Raw genomic sequence first — 22615 nt, 5'->3', positions numbered from 1 at the left:
GGGGGGGGGGGGGGGGGGGGGGGGGGGGGGGGGGGGGGGGGGGGGGACAGAGAGAGAGAGAAAGAGAAAGTCCTAATTCTTCCATCTTCTTGTTACACCTGGGCCCACAGGGCGGGTCTTCCTTTCAGTGACTCACATGCCCATAACACCCCCACAGACACCCACAGAAACAACGCCCTACCAGCCATCCAGGCATCCTTTAATCCAATCACATTGATACCTAAAATTAACCATCACAGCTATTACTAGGGTTAGCTTTTGCTTTTTCCCTATTCTAAAACCTCTTATTTAAAACTTTAAATAAAAATCTCCATTCATATTATTCATATATGCATAAATGCATGCATATATATATAATATAATATATATGTTATATATATGTAATATTAGGAACATTTAACAGCCAGTGTGTACAAGAACTCATCTATCAGATCAGAATAAATGCCCGCTGTGACTAAGCATTCTTGTCAGTGCCGCTTCCCAGTGTTTTGCTTAATCTACTTAACCTTCCTTCTTGAATGGTTTTTTTGGTTAGTGTACTTTCTCAAGTATGTTCCTCAGCAAGCGTAGATGGGTGACACACACTAAGAATCCTTGTATATCTGCAAATATTTTTATTTTTCCACATAGGTGTTCTTCTAGCTTGCTGTATTGCAATTGGAAAGTTGGGTGCTCATCTGTTTCTGTTTCTGTTTTCTTTTTAACTAATTTCTTCTTTCTGTTGATTGTCAGGGAAAAAACAGTGATTAAACAGTGGTGAAACTGGAATTTGGGACTTTTCGAAAAATTAGGCTATGTCAAGGTTTCTAGTTCTCGCTTTACTTAGTCCATTCTGGGACTAGAAAAGCTCTCTTAATATTGAAATTAATCTTTCTTTAGATAAAGAAATCCTTTATTATTTGTTTAGTTTTTGTGATCATTTTATCTGTTTCCTTCTCTTCTTCTGAAATGCTTATTACTTGCAACTTAAGTCTTCAAGTGTTTTGCATCTTCTCCCCTCACAATTTTCGTCTTTTTACTTTTGTCGCTCTGTTGTACAGGCTACTAAGTCCGTTTTCAGAAATGACTATCTTCTCTTTCAGCTTATGTATTAGAAGTTTCGATGAGAATGCTGTATCATTTGTACCTAAAAAATGCTTTTTATTTTATTTATTTATTTACTTACTGATTTTTGAGACAGAGTTTCACTCTGTTGGCCAGGCTGGAGTGCAGTGGCATGGCTCACTGTAACCTCCGCCTCCCAGGCTCAAGTGACCCTCCCACCTCAGCCTCCCCAGTAACTGCAGCTACAGGCATGAGCCACCATGCCAGCTAAATTTTGTATTTTTAGTAGAGACGGGGTTTCACCATGTTGGCCAGGCTAGTCTTGAACTCCTGGCCTCAAGTGATCCGGCCTCCTTGGCCTCCCAAAGCATTGGGATTACAGGTCACTGCACCCAGCCTAGAAAGTGATTTTTATTCTTCAGTTGGATCTCCTCGAGAGCTTCTCTTAGATTGCTGTTTAATATTCTCACCTGAGTCTTCTGACATCATGCTCCAGTGGGTCCCCTGCTTATTGAACTCTGCTGTGTCTCCTTTGTTCTGGTTATTGAGTATTGGCTGAAAGAGATGTTCTTTTCTTTAACCTGCTCATGATTTTGTAAGGCCAACTGTTGGGTAAAATTACTGGGATCTTTCCAGTGCCTGCAGGACCTAGGAAATTCTAGTCTTAAGGGACAGTGGTGAACAAAACGGCCATGGTCACTCTGCTTCTGAGCAGAGGGAGCAAGTTTCTGCCCACAGGTCCAAGGAGCAGCTTCTTGTCACATCAGGGACTAAGAGTAGTTACCTTACTCCTGTTCCCCTGCAGGTTCTCTGAGGCCAGAAGAGTCTGGCTGGCCCTCCCAGAACCACACATGAGTGGCCTCCTCCAGGGGCACAAGCTGTCCACTACTTGGACAGATAATATTTTTTAGGATTTAAGAAAGTCATTGAAACTTCAAGCATCAACTCAAAGGAAAAGGGAAGGAGGGAGAAAGGAGTAAAAGAAAGCCACCAAAAGTACTGCTTGACTAGGGAAGATTATAGATGCTATCTCTCTCTCTCTCTCTCTCTCTGTGTGTGTGTGTGTGTTTATGTGGTGTCTGTAGCAGCTGTAGTGGTGTATCTAAGTCATATAACAGTTCTGATATGACCCCAGCTAATTCCAGCCTTCCATTAACTGAAGCCATTTGCTCCTTCACTGGTTGGGTCTTTAGGTTCTGAGATCAATAGTTTCACAAGACAGCTAATTAGCCCACATTCAGAAGCTCAAGAGCTTCATCAGGTCCTGCACCAGACAAACTGACTTCTGCTGTGAATTGGCATCGAGCCTATCCCTCCTTCCATTCTGCCAGGCTTGACCTTATTTTCCTCTTCATATCACTTGGGGTTCAGTCCGAGAAGCAGAACCACTTGGTGAGATAGACATAGTAAGGGGTTGGCTATAGACATTTCACCTTATATAATTGCAGGGACTGGACTATGCAAGGCTGCTATTTCTGTGTCAGGTGCTGAGGCCTGAAGTCAGCATCAGATATAGAAGTGGGGAAGAAATGATGGACAGGAAGTGGGGAACTGAGGATAAACTGGATGGGCTGGAACTCAGGGAATGGGGTGGAATCCACACTGGTATCTCATTTCGCCCAAGACTCCAACTTTGATGAGGGGGACGGTTTACAGAAATTGTGCATTTTCTCATGGAGCAAAAGCAAAATGCTGAACTGGCCCGGGATCAGGGGAGCTAAAATGAGAGCGTCTGCAGGAGCTGGTGGGTTTGGGGGAAGCCACAGGTCCCAATGCTGGCCCATATCACCCAGAAGATATGTGACAATGTCTGTGAGGACTTGTGCCCTGCCCTAGCCTCTGAGCATAACAAGAATGTAGCTGCTGCTGCCTTTCCTTGTTCTGAATCTCTTGCAAAATGTACTTGTGGCCAAAGTTGACCTGGCACGACCCAGAGAAAGGAATTCTAAGAAACACAACTCCAGCTTCACTAAATTGACATTGTAACGCCCCCACATCCTGTGAGGCTGTAGTCTTGTCATTTACTCTGGACTGTGGGCTACTGATGGCCTTGTAGCTCACCTGTCTTCTTACTTTGTCCCAGTGCCTGTCCAGGTCAAGGGAAGCACCTTCTCTGTGTGTACCAGACATTCCCAGCTTGGCCCTCCCAGAACTTCACCCCACCCCTTCATGGTCTGGATTTCAGAAACCAGATCTAACTCCAGCTGAAAGTCGAAGGCGTTTATGGAATAATCTATGTGGATGTGGGCATCCTAGAACGAGGCTTTCCTCTTCTGTTCTGAATTCATGGGGAGCTTTAGGAAGCTGAAGCTATGTGTGAGAAGGCTTCTCAGAGATACTGTGGAGTTCAAGGCTCAGGAATCCGTACTTGGGAGAATGAAGTTAATATAGATGCTGCATTCACCTGGTCTAGGAAATCCTGCTTTCCTCTCAGCCCCATCCTGGAGGTGTAGTACTGGACATTCCTGGTGTTTTGGGAGGCCAGACATTACAGACAGCCTGGTCCAAACCTTTCATTTTTTCTTCCAGAGGCATTGAGAACAGCAGCCTCATTAGGAGCAATGGCTGGAAGTAGATTGTCTACCTTCATATCAGGGCCTGACCTTGTACTAGAGTATGTGACCTTGGGCACATTACTTGCCCTCTCTATCCTTGATTTCTTCATATGTAAAATAGGGGAAAAGAGGAGTACCTACCTTAGACTGGTATGTCTATTAACTGACAAGTGGACTAAGTGTCTGGCACCTAATAAAAACTCAATAAAATGTATTATTATATATAGATAGTTTCCCCATAACCAGAGCCCTCTAACTCAAGGAAGCAGGCTATGGGGACTTCCTCCAGTTCTGGGTGGTTCTTCATCACAACTATCCCTCAAACTCATAGCTTTCCAACATGTACACCATTCTGCCTTGCACTGGAGTTAGCTGCTGGCTTGTCTGCCTTCTCACTAAGCTGGCTGTATTAGGGTTCTCTAGAGGGACAGAACTCATAGGATATATATAATCCTATTAATACTTAATAAACTCCCCTATATAGTGATCACGTGATCACAAGGTCCCAAAACAGGCCGTGTTCAAGTTGAGGAGCAAGGAAAGATCCAATCCAAGTCCCAAAACTGTAGAACTTGGAGTCTGATGTTCAAGGGCAGGAAGTATCCAGCATGGGAGAAAGATGTAGGCTGGGAGGCTAGGCCAGTCTAGCTTTCTCACGTTTTTCTGCCTGCTTTATATTCTAGCTGTGCTGGCAGCTGATTAGATGGTGCCCACCCAGATTAAGGGTGGGTCTGCCTTTCCCAGCCCACCAACTCAGATGTTAATCTCCTTTGGCAGCACCCTCACAGACATACCCAAGATTAATACTTTGCATCCTTCAATCCAATCATGTTGACACTCAGTGTTAACCATCACACTGGGGTTTCACTTAGCATCACTAGGAGCTGGATCTACTTCATCCTTTCCCAGCACACAGCCTGGCAGACACTAGGCCTGCAGAAAAGCTTTGGGGGGAACCAACATCTTCAATTCCCAGAACTTCTGATTTGCAAAGACTTGGAGGTAGTCTAAGCCAATTGCCCACTCAATTTTAGGAATTCCTCTTTTAGACTATTTTGCAGATAGTCTTCTAGTCTCTGCTTACATACTTCCAGTTATGGGAGACTCACTATTACTTAGGGCAGCCCATTCTCTTTTTTTTTAAACCACCCTAATTTTAGAGCTTTCTAATTTTAGTCAATAGGATTAATTTTTTCACCATTTGCATCAAGTTTTGGCTGGAGACTGCAAAATCATGCAGAGGGAGAGTTGGTAAACAAGAATTATTCTGGGTTTATGGATGACGTTATGAAATAGTAAAAAAGGTGACGGAGCACACAGCATAACTGTTATAAGCTTTGCTCAACTAGTCAGAAACAGGTCCTCAGAAATGTCTATTCATTTCTGCTTCCAGTGTTTATTGGGAACATTCTTATATAGTTGTTATTTACAAAGCCAGACAGAAGTTTATAGAGAGTTTGAAGGTAGAAGTTTATAGAAGGCTTGATGTATTTGTCTGCATGCCAGTCTCCTAAAAGTCCTCATTCTGGTCCACAGTTTTGGGGAGTGGAGTAGTTGTAGTTCTTAGGGTGCATCTGAAAGTCCCCTAAAGGAAGGGGTTAGGCTTTCCATTTTCTAAGAGATAGTTTTGCTGCCTTCTGGAAGGGATGATCAGATCTTAGGATAGGTGCCTCCCAATAACCCATAATGCTATCTGGAGTTTAGCCAGAACATTAGCCCCCTTGGATGAATTTGGAATTCATTCAAATAGTCATTCCCTAATGCCTACTCTATACAAGAATTTCCCTCAAGGTACTCACAACTGATTGGAGGTGAACAAAGACATGATCATGACTCGGGTCCCACCCAGAAAGTTCTTAGAGCCTCCTTATCCAAGCAATCTGTAGTGGGGTGAGGCTTTCCAGGAAACTTCAGAGAACTCCTCCTCTAAACCCTTTTTCAACAGCAAGTAGGTGAGATTTGGGGGAGACTATTGTGTAATAGAATAAAACACCCAAAAGGAGAATCTTGTTCCCTGAGGGGAGAGGTCCACTTACTGCTACCTCAGTGTTCTTTTGTAAAGTGAAGAATCTCTAACATGCGTGCTGGCTCTAACATGCTGAACATTTGCAACTAAAAAGCAGTCACAATCCCTGACCCCCAATTGCATAGAGCTTCATGGTTTCCATCCTGCTGTCATTTGAATCAATCCTCATGGTCCCCTGAGAGGCAGATGGAATGAGAACTATGATTTCCATTCTATGGATAAAGAAACTGAGGCTCATCACGTGTCCAAGGTCGCATGGCACGGGAATGGCTGAGCCTGGAGTTCAGGTTTTTCCCCACCCACTGCGATTGTTGTGGGGCCTTCAGGCTCTGACAATCCATAATTATATAGTCAGCCTTGAAACGGCAAAACATCGAAGGGGGTGGCGGGAAGGTGACTATTAAGATGGCAAATGTAGCTTTTATGTGGAAGATACATCAGTATAAAAGCATTTGTATGGAAGGAAAGGAGGAATGTGGGCTCAGACCGTCTCTGGGATAGTGATCTTTTGTCAGTTTATTAAATTCAGATTTATTGCTGACTTTCTGACCAAAAACATAGCTGTTAGCAGTCTATAACGAAGCAGAAATATGAATTTTCAGTAAATCTGAGAAAAAAACAGAGAAGAAACATTAATGACCTGTCGTTTGGAATAAATCTTAGTGGTCACATAAACTAGGATGACAGGAATTTATATTGTCCCTTAACACTTGAATGACTAATGTGGCTAGAGTGGAGAGCCACAGAAATTATTTCTCTTAAAAAGCCAGCACCTGTTTGCAGGCTTTTGGAACTGTTTGATGAATTCAGGGCAGGTTGCCTTGATATCTCCCAGTCAGGCTCTTGGTAGACAATACCAAGCTTGAGACAGAGGTGGTGTTTCAGCCCTGTCCTAAGACCCTTAACTTGGCTGGTCTCAGAGGCTGTCGAGGTTCCTGAGTTGGTCGGGGAGGACCCCCAAGAGGCTATAGAAGATCTTCTGAGAGACGTTGATGAGCAGCGCAGGGGCATCCAGAAGGGGTCTCAGATGACCTCAGGGTGGATGTCCATCTGAACAGGTCCCTGATCCCACCACACACTGGGATCCTGGATTCCGTAGCATCAGAATTACTATGTTAGAGCCAGAACAGCTCCCCAGAGATTTGTTAGTTTGACACCTCCATTTTTTCAGATGAGAAGACAGATTCACAGCATGAAAATAACTAGCTCAAACATACAGGATAAGAGAGTGGCAGGTGCAGAAGGAGAGCTCACACATCCAGACTCCTGGGCATCACACAGTCCCTGGTCCTTCCTTATTCGAGTGTGAGTGAGTACAACCCTGCATCCCATTGCTATCCAACAGATATGCCATGTTTAGTGCTGGGAATGTACGATCCCCAACCCAAACAGTCCCACTAGGATACTTCCTGTGAAAATCATTACCCATCCTAAAATCCTCTCTCATTGGTATAGCATATTACCATCTACACCATGTTTTCACGTATGGGATTCTTGCTAACTGGGTAGATTTTAGCTGCTCTTGACACACACACACACACACACACACACACAAATGGGTAACGATGTGAGATGATGGGTATGAGAGTTTGCTTCACGTTCTCTTTATGTGATCCTCACAACCATACTGAAAAGGCACACAGAATGGCTACTTTTATTCTTTTTGTACAGATGAAGAAACTGAGGTTCAAGGAATAAGAATTTCCTGAAGAATCCATGTGTCTTTCAGTGAAATTCTGAATGTATTGTAATGAAGTACGGTTAGTGGGTTAAGTTAATGGATTAGTCAACACCATTGCTGGGCACCATTAAGAACACAGAAAACCCCCAGCTCTGACCCTGTACCCCCAGCGCTCACGCTGAGACATTGCTGTCTATTAGAGAAAGAAGAGCTCATCAAACCCCCTGACCTCTTCTGGAATGGTCTGGGATTATCTTTGCCTCCCAGAGCCCACAGAACCAATTCCTGGAGGTTTAAGTTAATGAAAGCCAGCTTTTTCTATAAACAGTTCACCTAAAATGCGATCTCTTTTTGAGGGTTTCCAGATCTGATTGGGGTGTCCTATTTTTTTCTGTCATTTAAAAACACACTGTAAGTATTTTAAAACCCATCATCCAAGAGAAAACTGGCTAAATTTTATGCTTTTATTCATTTATCAGATTTACAGCATTTTATGAAAGGGCTTTATCTATGTAGGTGTCTTTTCTATCAAAAGGTATAAAACTACCCTTTCCTCAAAATGATATGTATGTGGCAATAAATACCTGCATTAAAAATGGGAATTCCAGCCAAGTATTATGCATGGATATACCTGATCCTGTCTTTGTAATTATGGATGATACGTATTGATGCTGGGGATTATTTATCTCATGCTCCATAATTGGCTATTAATTTATGAATATGAGAGCTATATTCCAGGTAACCCAGGATGAAATGCTGCAGATTTGATTTATTGTGACCTGATAATGGGTGTTAGGGGTTATCCAAGTGACACACAGAGAACACAGAGGACACGGGAAGAAGCTGGAGTGTCGGAAGCGTTTTAACTTTGGCAAACACCAGATGTGTGGAAGGGTTTTAGGGGCCTGAGATTTAAGCCCATTTAGAGATCAAAATACCTTAATAATGATGACTTTAGTAGTCATTTCATTGATTCATTCATTCCCCCATTTATTATTTTTATTTTCTTTTTGAGACAGGGCCTTGCTTTGTCACCAAGGCTGGAATGCAGGGGCTCAATCACAGCTTACTGCAGCTTCGACCTCCAGGACTTAAGTGATCCTCATGCCACAGTCTCCTGAGTAGCTAAGACTACAGGCATGCACCATCATGCCTGGCTGATTTTTGTATTTTTAGTAGAGATGGGGTTTCCCCATGTTGCCCAGGCTCATTCCCCCATTTCAAACATATTATGGAGCACCCACTGTGTGCCAGGCACTGGGCTTGGCTCTGGGACACAAATCATGAGCATAAACAGATATGTTTCTTGACCTCCTAGAGCCTATTCTCTTGTGAGGAAGGCACACCTTAAGATGACCACACATTTGTGTCCTTCTCCCTTTTCTTTTTATTTATAGAACACTGATGTTGTTTGGGTTGACCAGATGCCCAACTAAACAACTACATTTCCCAGATTCCCTTGTAGCTGAGGGTAGCCATATGACACGTTCTGGTCAGAGATATAACTGGAAACCTGCTGGTTATTTTGGGGACGTTGCTTTCCTGATAGGGTGGCTGCCTCTTCCATCTTGTTGCTTACTTTTTTCCCCCTTTCCTTAGAGAATATGAGTGTGCAGCTAGAAGTGAGCGGTTATCTTGCAACTATGAGGTGGCAATCTAGAATTGTTATGTGAGAAAAAAATAAGCACCTATAGATGTGGTTAAACACATGGTAACTGTACCTTTTTTACAGACAACCCATGCAGTTCCTACTGTTACACTCACATGTATTGGGTGTGAGACTATGAGGCCAGAATTCTCTGAAGGGGTGGTAGGAGCCTGGAAAGGGTGATCCCAGCAGTGGCCAACTGCTAGGACTTGAGAAATGTGTCTGCAAGGGCTAAATAAGGTCTAGTCTCCCATGTTTCAAGGGGTACCCCAAGGTACACAGCATGTTGGAGTGATTTGTAAATACTCTATCTACCACCAGATTGCATTGTGAAGTGGACGCTGCCCACTTCACAAGGTTGTCACTTAGGAGGTAGAGATGGAAGAGTGTGAGTGGAAGTCCCTTGTACAAAGGAAGGTGCTGCACAGAGGCCAATTACTTTTCTTTTCATACGAAATAGTCTGAAATTAAAGACAGACAGGAAACATAATATGTATGTACATATCATATTATATATAATGACAGCCTAAGGAAAGGTGGATTTTTTCCTTTTAATTTAGAGATGGGGCCTCACTCTGTCGCCCAGGCTGGAGCGCAGAGGCACAATCACAGCTCACTGCAGCCTTAAACTCCTGGGCTCAAGTGATCCTCCCTCCTCAGCCTCCCAAATAGCTGGGACTACAGGGTGCAAAACTGCCTCCTGAAGGATGATGCAGAAAGCCCTGGTTACAAAGGGCTGCGTAAAAAGGGCACATAGATGGCGTGCCCAGCATAGCAAAGTCCTGACAGTAGGAAAATGCTGGGAACCCGCATAGGAAAGAACCAAGCCAGGACCCAAGGACTTCCATATTTTAAAGAATGGATTGGAAACTAGGAAATGACCAATGGCAGGGTATAAGGGGTGTGTGTGTGTTTATGTTGAGGGTGATGTGCGGGGAGAGAAAAGCACCGGGTATAATTTTCTCCAACAGTCAGCTAAGCTGAAGGGATGTAGCGCCTATGCTTGAATTTTTCAAAGCAGTATTTGTAAGGCTTCGGGGTCCAGAGCTAGAAGTGACTCTGCAGCACAAGGCTGGAAGAAATCCAGGCTCAGGACCGCCTTCCCTTTCCTTCCCACAGCCGCCCACCGACTGTTTGACATGCACAAACTGGAGTTCTTTCCACACCGCGTGGCAGGGCCACGGAGAAGCCGCTCCTGGGTAATTAAACAATTAGCTCCTTGCACTCTTCCTGCAGGAACAAATCCGGGCCCCCATGGCATCTGTCCCCTCCTGTTCCTCCAGCTGGCCTCCTTGCCACGCGCACACCCTCTCCGGAACCAGGCCCGGCTGCCTGAGCCCCCCTCCCTTCCACTTCCGCCACCAGAAGGGGTGCGGGGAGGCCGGGCGGGAGGGGAGGGCCCAAGGCTCGCGGGGGCGGGGTGACTGCCGCCCCAGCACGCGTGCCCCTGAACTTGTCTTCAAAGTTCTCCTACAGGGTTGGCAGCCCCATGTTGAAAGCTGCTCCGTAGCCGAGGCAGCATATGGACTGTTGACAGAGCAGCTGCTGGGGAAGAAGACGCTGAAAGGAAGCCTCGAGGGATAAACAGGAGAAACCCATGTCACCACGTGGCACCCCAGGCGCGCATCAATGCACCAGCTCGTTCACTCTCATCTCCTTCCGGGGGCGAGGAAAGTGGTTTTGGACTGCTGTGCGCGATTGTCTGCTCTTAAAATAATGAACATCATTATCATCCTAATGAGAATGAGTATGACAATGATAGCTAACAGTTGTCGAGCACTTATAAGTGCCAGCCAGTTCTCTAAATGATTTCAGGTGCGTTATTCCATGTGCTCCTTCAAACCGCCCTCTGAAGAAAGAACTGTTATTGTTCCCATTTTGTAGATGAAAAAACCAAGGCTAGAGAGCTTAAGGATTTTATGCTAGTCACATGGCTAGTAAGTGACCCAGGTCTGGTGCCAAAGGCTTCACTCTTAATCATTGTTGTGATTTCCTATTACAAGCATTTTGAGTGTCAGACCACTGTAGTAGGACTGATAATTAAGATGCGTGGTGTCGTGTGATTTACAAAGCAATGGGGGCATTCATTCTCTCATCTGACCTCCAGAGAGTAGGGACAGGTGAGAGTCATCTCTGTACTCCCAGCCTCTAGAACTGGGTCTGGCACAGAAGCATACAGTGAATTAGAGGAATAATACATGAATAAATCAATCAACCCCGGGGAAGTGCTTTCACATTCATTTTGCAGGTGAGAAAACAGGCTCTTCAGAGAGTTTTGCCTGAAACCACATAATAATAAACTTGGTTGAGAGGAGATTTGAACTCTGATCGTCAGACCACAGGTCCTGTCCTCCCTCTTTCCTACCTGGAATGTATGAGGTTAAGTGGGGGAGAAGTCTGGGTTGGGGTGGGGCAGGGAAAGAACATAAAGCCATGAGTGTGGTTTATTTCAGAGTTGCTTGCTGATAACTTAATAAATCCCCAGGGTAGAGAGCTTGAAGAGTATTGTTTCAAATGACATCTAGATTGAGCAAAAAGATGTTAATTTTTTTTTCCTGTCCCGAGCCCTGTCTGCAACCTGATCCCCAGTGGCCCCAGGAAGCTGTGGGTCTGTCAAATGCCGTTTCCCCATGTGGATCAGTGATCCCAGTTGGGGATCTGGACCTTCCAGACGTGAAGGCAGAAACGAAGAGCCCATTCATCACATTGAAAGCTGATACCTGACAGAGATTCAATCCCATCTTGATGCTGGAAACTTGGAGAGAAATGGAGTGGTTTAATTTTCTCAGGTACCAGAGAAAAAACTTCCCGAATATCAAAGGTGGGACCAGAAACTGCATGAATGACTCTACTAGAAAGCTCCACTTCAGGGCGTGGCAAATCAGGGCCTGGCTATTGGCAGTCTCTTATTTCTAGAACATGATTCTGGAAGATTCTTCAAATGCATGTTGCACACAAATATGTCAAGCATGAATTTACTATGCTATTTGGCACAGGGAAAATACTATATCCAAACTCTGCCTCCTTTTAAGTTGAGAATGGGCTGGAAACCTGGAGGAGGTCAGGTTCCTAAGGATGGGCTTTGCTAAGCAGAGGAATATGGGGAGGATGCAAACTGGATTAGCCAAGAGAAAGCTAAATTGTTAACATTTTGTGGTGTTGAACTTAAGAATTTCTGGCTGGGCGCTGTGGCTCAAGCCTGTAATCCCAGCACTTTGGGAGGCCGAGACGGGCGGATCACGAGGTCAAGAGATCGAGACCATCCTGGCTAACATGATGAAACCCCGTCTCTACTAAAAAATACAAAAAAAACTAGCCGGGCGAGGTGGCGGGCGCCTGTAGTCCCAGCTACTCGGGAGGCTGAGGCAGGAGAATGGCGTAAACCCAGGAGGCAGAGCTTGCAGTGAGCTGAGATCCGGCCACTGCATTCCAGCCTGGGCAACAGAGCAAGACTCTGTTTCAAAAAAAAAAAAAAAGAATTTCTGAGTCGTTTAGAGTTCACGGACATAAGGACAAGAACAGAAGCCTGCCATTCTGAATCGCAAAGCTTTGTAAAGGTCCACTGAGACCAGAGGCACTTCTACTCCAACTCTTGTCTAATCGGTGAGGTACAAGGGTATCCTTAATGGAGTTCTCGTATGTAAAGAAAGGAAACAGATTCCTGGGCCCTTCTGACTACTCATGATTTCTCCCCAACCTCATCTGAAATGCTTTTGCCTCTGGGTGTTTGCTTATGCTGTTCCTGGTGCCTGGAATATATATTCCTCTTTTCCGCTCACGAAACTTTTGTTTATGCTTAGAAGCATAAATCGAGCCACACCCCTTGTGTGTGAAGCCTTCCTTGGACACTCCCTGCTGAGCTGGTTACATTCTGCTTGGGATTCCCACTTTGCACATTCTTCTACTTGTCACATGATATTGTCTTCGTTTTGTTAGTTTGTTTTAGGAGTCTGTTTCCCTCAGGCGGAAAGGAGGACAGGCTTCCTATTTCCTTCCAGAGGTCCAAGGGCCAGGTAGATTCTGGTGCTTGTTAGCAGCTCCTTTTTGAAAGAACAAGAAGGTATGATGTCTAACCTGTTGACAATGCCAGGGTGGTTTTACTTTGTATTATTCATTTTGAGCAAATTTCCAAGGGGGCTTTGAGGGACTGATGGGGAACAACTTGGAGGACTCCTGAGATGCAGACTCCTGGAACTTTCCCTGTCCCTGAGTTGTGGTTTAATCGAAAACGTGCACTTAGAAAGATATCTTCCCGAGTCAAACCTGTGTCCCAGGGAAAGGAAGGGCCAGGTGGAGACGGCAGATCTCATCCCCAAAGACCTCAAAGGGCCCTTTGGCTCCATGATTGCTCCCTCTTCAGTCCTTCCAAGCCCTGTTGATGTTATAATCCCTGTTTTTCAAATTGCACCAGAGGAATCCATGCCAGCCCATTCTGACTTCTTAGTCATTTCACTCATCAGCCCAGGATCCAGGGTTAATCATTCAGCTTCAGGTGTCTTCACTTGTGGATAACAAAGTTGCTAACTTCATAGGATGGTTAGAAGAATTAAATGAGAGGTTATTTATTTATCCATGTATTTATTTACACAATTTAAATGGCAGTATCACTAACATAGACTCAAGGGCATGAATCTTAACTATAAGCTCAATGATTTTTTTTACATACATGTGCAGCTGCTAACCACCACCCAGATCAAGATAGACAGTTAAATGAGATTTTAAAAGCTGACAGAAGCTTATAAACTGTAAAGTGCTGAAGAAATGTTGGTTTTGAGTATTACCAGGAGGTGGAGCCTCTTTCCCATTAAATTCCTCTCCTATAACTTCTAGGTTTCTAGAAATCATTAGCACCAGTTGCAACACCCTAGCAAATAATTGCTGGTGCCAGGACCTTGATACCCCAGCCATGCAGAGTGGAGACATAGACCCATCCATTGCTGTTAATCTCCACATTATCAGCATGACTTCTCTGAGTCTTGTTAACCTCTGCACCCTCCCCTTCAGGCAGCAGTATGTCCTCACAAAACAGGGCCATTGACAACACAGTTGTGCAATTTCAATTCAGTACTATTTGATTCAAAAAGATGTGCCCTTTATGCTGGCCCTGGACAGAGAAGGGGAGAAGAAATTTTCTCGGCTGGGCCCTCCAAGGGGGCTTAAAGACTGTGAGGCTGTGGCCAGTTTAGTACATACCTGTGAAGTGAAGGCCACAGAGGTTGGAGCTGTGACTGTCACCCTTCTCTCCCATGGGACTCTCTACTAGAGGGTTTCCAGACCCTCTCTCCAGTGCTGTCTACTCCTCTGGGCTTTAGCCAGCTTCTCCACTTTACCTGCTAGATTTCTCCCCTGGCTACTCTATGGCCCTCAGAACTTAGTGATTTGCTAAGAAACCCATCTTTTCTCTTCCACCTGGCTTCTTCCTCCCGGCTTCCCTCTTTCTCCAATCTGGCATCACTAACTCACAATCATCCACTCTAAGCCACATCCGAGGGTCAATTTTACACAGGCTGTGGTTCTTCCTTCTGAACTTTCTCTCTCATTATCTCCACTGTTGCCTTGAAAAGCCCACATTCTGCCAGAGCCTCCTAACTGACTTTCTGCCAAAGCTGGAGTCCATTCCCTCCCTTACTTCCCTAACAAATGTTACCCACCCTTCCAGACCAAGGAAAATGCCTCTGCCTCCCAGAAGTACTCCTCGATTCCTTCAGTTACATGTTATTTACCTTTTCTGGTTGTTGACTACAGTCAGCCTTTGTCACACTTTCTAAGTTTCTCGCTCTATCTCCCTGTCTCTGGTGTTAGTGCAGTATTTGGCCCTGGGCACTGGTGAATGAATGGATGAATACTGCATTTATGGCTAGACAACATACGTAAAGGCAAAGCCATTGAGCTATTAATCATACTTTCAGGGACCCAAGCCTCTTTTAAAAGGCCAGAATATGCTAATTCAAGTGGAGGCTTTGAGAATCTTCCTTTATTCTCTCCATCCCTGACCCCTGAGCCTAACAGAAAAGGGCAGACACCTGACACCTCACACTGCTCAGTGCATGGAAATGTTGAATCTAGAGAAACTTTGTCATAATTACCTACCTACTTGAAAGTACAAACTACGTAATTTGCCTTTAAGTGATCTTAAATTATTATAAATAATGAAGTATGCTCAGAATACTCAAGTACTGGTACATCAAATTGAAAACAATTAAAATTAAGACGGATTTATTAGTATTGTGACTATTATTGATTAAAATGGTAATGATAAATAAGGAGAAATGTTAAGTACAACAGGGAATTGGTAATATTTCTTCAAAGTAATCATTTTGCTGTGACTACCCAATTATTAGTACATTTAATGTGTTATTCAGTGCAATTAATTACCCACTTTGCTTCTGGGAAGGCACTAGGAAAAAATTGCTTTCTGCCTGGAGTGGAAAAGCCACTGCTTCTGGAGAGATGTGTGATGAAGACCACGCTCTTTGCGGATGTGGCTCCTAGCAGTTCTGATAGAAGCTACACATGCCCTTGGGGAAGAAGGGACACAACAGATGTAGCAGGTTCTCAGTCTCACAGTCACTTGCTTTTGTAACCATGGGAGGTGTTGGTAAGCGGGCTGGAGGATGGAGTCAGGAAACCTGGCTTGAGTCTTGGCTGGGTCAACTAGTTGTGTGACCTGAGTTTAGCTGCTGCACCTCCCAATGGTTCATTTTCCTCCTCTGTAGAATGGGAATAATACAACCTGCCTGTGGAGATCTCTATGTAAAGGGGACCTGTCAGCGGTGCAGATGTGCTGGGCTGTAGCGATTACATGTCAAGAGCCTCAGGTCTTCCCCCAGGCTCACTCTGACTTGGAGATTTGCTTCTGGGTCCTGTAAACCACTGCTGGGAGTCACCTCTGGCAGTGTGCCATAGGTCTGTGACATCTAAATGCAAGGTGAACGTGGAAGGTTGCATACCTGCCATCTACCCCCACTGTCAGAGACATTTGAACCAGAGCAACTCCATCTTGAACAGGGACTGGGTAAAATAAGGCTGAGACCTCCTGTGCTGCATTCCCAGGAGGTTAGGCATTCTTAGTCACAAGATGAGATAGAAGGTCTGCAGAAGATACAGGTCACAAGACCTTGCTGATAAAATAGGTTGAGGTAAAGAAGCTGGCCAAAACCCACCAAAACCAAGATGGCGATGAAAGTGACCTCTGGTCATCCTCACTCCTCATTATACACTAATTACAATGTATTAGCATGCTAAAAGACACTCCCACCAGTGCCATGACAGTTTACAAATGCCATGGCAATGTCAGGAAGTTACCCTATATGGTCTAAAAGGGGGAGAACCCTCAGATCCGGGAATCACCCACACCTTTCCTGGAAAACTCATGAATAATCCACCCCTTATTTAGCGTATAATCAAGAAATAATGATAAGTATAATCAGTCGAACAGCCCACACCGCTGCTCTGCCTATGGAGTAGCCATTCTTTTATTCCTTTACTTTTTTTAAACTTGCTTTCACTTTACTTTTTAAACTTGCCCCAAATTTTTTCTTGTGTGAGGTCCAAGAACCCTCTGTTGGTGTCTGGATCAGGACCCCTCCCCAGTAACACCACTCCATCCTACATCCCTGATCCAGGTGATAGTCTCCACTAGCCTTCTCTTCTCTCTTTGCTGGGAAGAATGTTAAATGGGACAAATGATGAGATAATAGTTGCTGGACACTTTTACAAAGCTCTTGTATATTTGTTTTCTTATTGTCTGTACAACCATTCTACTAGGTCAAGGAGGTTTTATTAACCTCATTTTATAAACAAGGACACTAGGGTTTAGACAATAGGGTCTAGAGAGGAAAAGCGACTCTCCCAAGGTCACAGATCTAAGAAGTGGTCGCTTGTGTACTTGAACTTGAACCCTCTGACCCCAGGAACCAGGCTCCCTGCCCCTTTAGCTTTCTTATATTATTGCCACATTTCCTTATCCTCAGAGTCCTCCAGCTCCCAACTCTCCCCTATGCCAAGGTTCACTGTATTGTTTCATAAAGCTAATTGCTAGTTTTTACATAAAGGCTTTATTTTCTGAGCTCTAAATTGCCCAAATTAGATTTTATTAAGCTCACACGTATGATTTTCCTTGTTTTTATTAAAATTAAGTTCACTCACTTGCCATTTGCAAGGGAGTTTGAAATTAGATTGCTTGGTATCCACGGAAACACAGAGAATCTTCTATGTGATCAGACTTTTACCCACAGAATAGAAAAAAAAAGGCAGCTGGTAATTAGGTGCGTAATTCATAGGCAAGCTCCGGAGCTCGGAGGCCAGGATCCTCTGCTTTGTGACTGAGCCATTACGACAGCTCTTCAGGCGCTTCCCCGTGCTGGGGAGGAGCAGGAAGGATGGGGGAGTGGGAGGAGCTGGTGTTAGTCCTAGCTCCGTCCCTCCTTCATTCTGTAGTTTTGGGAAAGGCATGTCTCTTATTCTGGGCCTCCGTTTCCCATCTGTAAAATGTGGAATTAAGGAAGTTAGGCATGGCAAAAAGATTTTATCCTACATTTTACTTCTGATTCCTGGTAGTGAATGGTTGTAACACTGTGATGGGAAGGCTTTTCAGGTCATACCTGAACTCAGCAGAAAATTGCATCTTGATTGACTCACTCATTCAGCAACTACTAATTGAGCAACTGCTGAGTACCAGGGACTCTTCCAGGCACTGGGGAATAGGTGAACAACTTAGAAGAGGCTCAGTTCTCAGGATACAACAGCCATAAAAACAGACAGCTAAATAAATTAAATTTAAAAATGATCATAACAGAAGACAAATAAGGAAAGGTGATGCTACCTTAGATTTGTGGGGATCAGCAGGGGGTGATATTTGAGCTAAGACCTGAGAGGACAAGAACAACTCAGTCATGAGGAAATCTGGCTGCAGCCAATGTGTGCATCACAAGGTGGGATGGAACTTGGCATGCACAAGGAACAGAGACAAAGCCAGCATGGCAGTTGAGGGTGAGATGATCTCAGATGGACTCAGCGTGGGAGACAGCGGCTAGATGGTGATTGATTTGTTATGTCTGCCATTGGCAAGGAAGCGGAGAACCTCACTGGTGTGTGGTCCCTGTTTGTAATCCCTGGACTAAATGATCTCAGTAGTGACATTCCAGGATCGGCAAGGGCCCCTTTCTAGTATAGGGGTGTGGCTTCCAGAAGAAAGCTGTGGTTGTGTTACTTCCAATAGGGTGGGTAGGGAGGGAAGAGTCCCTTGGGAAAGGGGTTGTCATTTGAACTGGGCTTTGAAGGATGCTCATTTCCATACAAAAGGGCAACATGTCTTTCTCCCTGTTACCTATTTTACCCTGAAGAATCTGGGATGCTTCTTCAGAAATTTAGGCAAGGGGTAGCCTGGCATGGGTAAGGAAAACTATGTTGGCCATTAGCCAGGTAACATAGACGGGACACTTCAGTTTTTCTGAGCCATAGTTCCTTCATCTTTAAAATGAGACAGCAATAAAATTTACCCCTCAGAGTTTTGTGAGAATTAAGTAATAAATTGGCACAAAAACCTTTATGAAATATGATACCACCATTTTAATATTTATAATTTATATATGAAACAGCTTTAATACAAGATTGACACTATTAGATACTATTAGTAAGATTTAAAAATTTTGTTATTATTCGGATGACTCTTGCTCATCCCTCAGAAGAACTTCATGATTTTTCTTGAGTGTAAATTGTCACAGCTTTTATGGAAAACAATGAACAGTGTGCATCAGTGGCCTAAAAAATATTTGTTTCTTTATGCCCAGGAATTCTACTTCTTAGAATTTAATAAAAATAAATAAGTGGACTTCTGCTTCTGGCTATGGTTGAGCAGGCTGTAGCAGCCTAATGCTCCTGCTAAGAGCTAGAAACACTGAACAAAATACAAAAGAAAAGTTGTGTGTATTCACACAATGGAATAATATACAGCAGAGAAAATGAATTATTGCTACAAGAAAAACATCACGGATGAATCTTACAAACAATGTTGAGCAAAGGAACCAGATGCAAAATCTAGGCCAGGCACGGTGGCTCACACCTGTAAACCCAGCACTTTGGAAGGCCAAGGTGGGAGGATTGCTTGAGCCCCAGAGTTCAAGACCAGCCTGGGTAACATAGTGAGACCCTATCTCATAAAAAAAGCCCCATCTCCACTCCTTCTGGAATCTTCACCTGGCTCAGCCCACCTGCCTTGACTCCTGCCTCCACCACGTCCCTCAGAGTGATCCAGAAGTCCTACAAGGTGTCCACCTCTGGCCCCCTGGCCTTCAGCAGCCACTTTTACATGAGTGGGCCCGGTGTCCGCCTCAGCTCCTTGAGTTTCTCCTGAGTGGGCAGCAGCAACCTTCGGGGTGGCCTGGGTGGAGGCTATGGTGGGGCCAGTGGCATGGGAGGCATCACTGCTGTCATAGTCAACCAGAGCCTGCTGAGCCTTCTTAACATGCAGGCCGTGTGCACTGAGGAGAAGGAACAGATCAAGACCCTCAACAACAAGTTTGCCTCCTTCATCTACAAGGTAAGGTTCTTGGAGCAGCAGAACAAGATGCTGGAGGCCAAGTGGAGTCTCCTGCAGCAGCAGAAGACGACTCAGAGCAACACGGACAACAAATTCAAGAGTACATCAACAACCTTAGGCAGCAGCTAGAGACTCTGGGCCAGGAGGAGTTGAAGCTGGAGGCGGAGCTTGGCAACATGCAGGGGCTGGTGGAGGACTTCAAGAACAAGTAGGAGGGTGGGATCAGTAAGCGTACAGAGATGGAGAATGAATTTGTCCTCATCAAGAAGAAGGTTGATGAAACTTACATGAACAAGGTACAGGTGAGTCTCTCCTGGAAGGGCTGACTGACGAGATCAACTTCCTCAGGCAGCTGTATGAAGAGGAGATCTGGGAGCTGCAGTCCCAGATCTCCAACGTGTCTGTGGTGCTGTCCATGGACAACAGCCACTCTCTGGAAGTGGACAGCATCATCGCAGAGGTCAAGGCGCAGTAGGAGGAGATTGCCAACTGCAGCTGGGCTGAGACTGAGAGCATGTACCAGATCAAGTATGAGGAGCTGCAGACCCTGGCTGGGAATCAAGGGGATGACCTGCGGCGCAGGAAGACTGAGATCTCCGAGATGAACAGGAACATCAGCCGGCTCCAGGCTGAGATTGAGGGCCTCAAAAAGGCCAGAGGGCTTTCCTGGAGGCCGCCATCGCAGATGCCGAGCAGCGCCCTTAAGGATGCCAACGCCAAGTTGTCCGAGCTGGAGGCCGCCCTGCAGCGGGCTAAGCAGGATGTGGCGCTGCAGGTGCATGAGTACCAGGAGCTAATGAATGTCAGGCTGGCCCTGGACATAGAGATCGCCACCTACAAGAAGCTGCTGGAGGGCGAGGAGAGCCGGCTGGAGTCTGGGATGCAGAACGTGAGTGTCCATATGAAGACTGCCAGTGGCTATGCTGGTGGGCTGAGCACGGCCTGTGGCGGCCTCACAAGCTCCGGCCTCAGCTACGGCCTGGGCTCCAGCTTTGGCTCTGGCGCGGGTTCCAGCTGCTTCAGCCGCACCAGCTCCACCGGGGCCGTGGTTGTGAAGAAGATGGAGACCAGTGATGGGAAGCCGGAGTCCCAGTCCTCTGACATCGTGCCCAAGTGAACAGCTGCGGCAGCCCCTCCCAGCCTGCCTCTCCTGGCTGCCCCAGAGCCCGGGAGGGAGGCCGCTGTCCAGGGAGCACAGGGTACAGGAGACCCACCTGAGGCTCAGCCCTCGCCCTCAGCCCACCCGCGGGAGAGTTCACTGCCTCGGGCACCCCCGTTGCCCATGCCTCCAGCTACAAAACAATTCAATTGCTTTTTTTTTTGTCCAAAATAAAACCTCAGCTAGCTCTGGAAAAAAAAATCTGCACAATTTTATACTTGAATTTGTATAAGATTCAAATATGTATTTATATGTAGATGACATATAAGATACATTAAAATGTATCAAAAACATAAATATATGATATGAAATATATTAGTAAATATATAAATATAATTTATGTTTGTATTTATACTTTGTAATATAAATAAGCCACCATATAATACATGTTTGCATTTGTAGAAAATTTAATCTATTGATGCTTAATGTTAGCGTAGCATTACTCTGAGGGGAAGTGTAGTGATTGGATGGAGACACAAAAGGGCCTGGGGTTCTGGTAATATTCTGTTTCTTGATCTGGGTGGTAATTCTGTGAGGTATTCACTTTGTGAAAAGTCATTAAACTGTGCTCTTTTGATTTTTTCGCTTTCCCGTATGTGTGGTTCCCTTTGATTTTAAGAAAGTTTGCCTAAATGAAAAAGGAAGTCATTGGGTATGTGGATAAAGATGTTTATTACAGCATCATACATGTGGTGAAAAAGAGAAATTGTGTAACAATTACAATAATGGGAAATATTTAAATAAAATATGGTAATGGTACCATCTTTAAAATGATGTTTTCAAGGGACTTTTAACTGTGTGGGAGAATTTTAAAAGTACAGGGTTAATTGAATAAAATATTATGAACATTGTGTATGGAATCTGGGCTTGGTGGACTGGGTATGTTGGCTCATGCCTATAATCCCAGCACTTTGGGAGGTCAAGGCCAGTGGATCGCTTGAGCCCAGGAGTTCAAGATACGCCTGGGCAACATGATGAGACCTGTCTACAAAAAATACAAAATTAGCCTGGGGCATGCGCCTATAGTCCCACCTACTTGGGAGGTTGAGGCAGGAAGATTGCTTGAGCCCAGGGATCGAGGCTGCAGTGAGGCATGATGGCGCCACTGTACTCCAGCCTGGGCATCAGAGACCCTGTCTCAAAAAGCAACCAACCAACCAACCAACCAACCAACCAACCAAAACAAAAGAATTTGAGCTTGGGGTAACTGGGCTACTTCCTTAGCCCTAGAGACTGGGGGAAATGAGAGAGGCTGGAGTGTGGCATCAACGTCTTCTGATTATAGGCTTCTCCTCACTGCAGCCTCTGCCATGGGGATACAGATAAGTCAACAGAGTCCCCCCAACCCCGGCCAAAGGTATGCTCAGTATCTACTTTTCCTATTGTAAACAAACAAACAACCCACAGTGGACTCAATGGAGCACGCCAATGGGATTCCAAAGAAACCTGAAAAACTAGTTCTGGCCATGATGGGAAGCGGGTCAGACATGCTTCATTATGCTCACCTCCCTTTGCAGTTCAGGCACAACTGACCAGCATTAATATTAAAATAGAGATCTTAAGACCAACAAAACAGACTCTTTGTAGCAAAAGACACCAACTTCTAACCTGACTCTCGTATAAAATCATGTGACAGATAGCAGGCCCTTTAAAGTATCAAACTATTTTACCCCAAAATATATTTATTTGAGATATGTTGAAAGAGCCCTGCAAAACTGTCTCGTTTGGGGGAAATTTACATTCTGTAGAGATTCTTTCCCCTTCCCAGGTCTTTTTCTGATCCTGAAGAGATTAGCTGAGAGTCTAGCACCTGTTAAAGGTGCCATCTATTGCCTCTAAGGGAGGCTGACTTTGAGATTTCATCTATATAATAAGAACCTTGGTCTCCACAACCCCGTATCTTAACCTAGACACTCCTTTCTGTTGATTCCAGATCTTGAGATAATAGCCAAATTCTTTCAA

At 44.9% G+C, this 22615-nt stretch overlaps 1 pseudogene; it reads left to right on the top strand.

Annotated features, from left to right (window-relative positions):
• Positions 1-6543: 6543 nt before the first annotated feature.
• Positions 6544-21565, top strand: LOC111536416 (annotated as a pseudogene).
• Positions 21566-22615: the final 1050 nt, after the last annotated feature.

The sequence above is a fragment of the Piliocolobus tephrosceles genome, chromosome 14 (assembly GCF_002776525.5).
Source record: "Piliocolobus tephrosceles isolate RC106 chromosome 14, ASM277652v3, whole genome shotgun sequence".
Lineage (NCBI taxonomy): Eukaryota > Metazoa > Chordata > Mammalia > Primates > Cercopithecidae > Piliocolobus > Piliocolobus tephrosceles.
The sequence above is the reverse complement of the archived record's forward strand: the minus strand, read 5'-3'. Positions and strand labels throughout refer to the sequence as shown.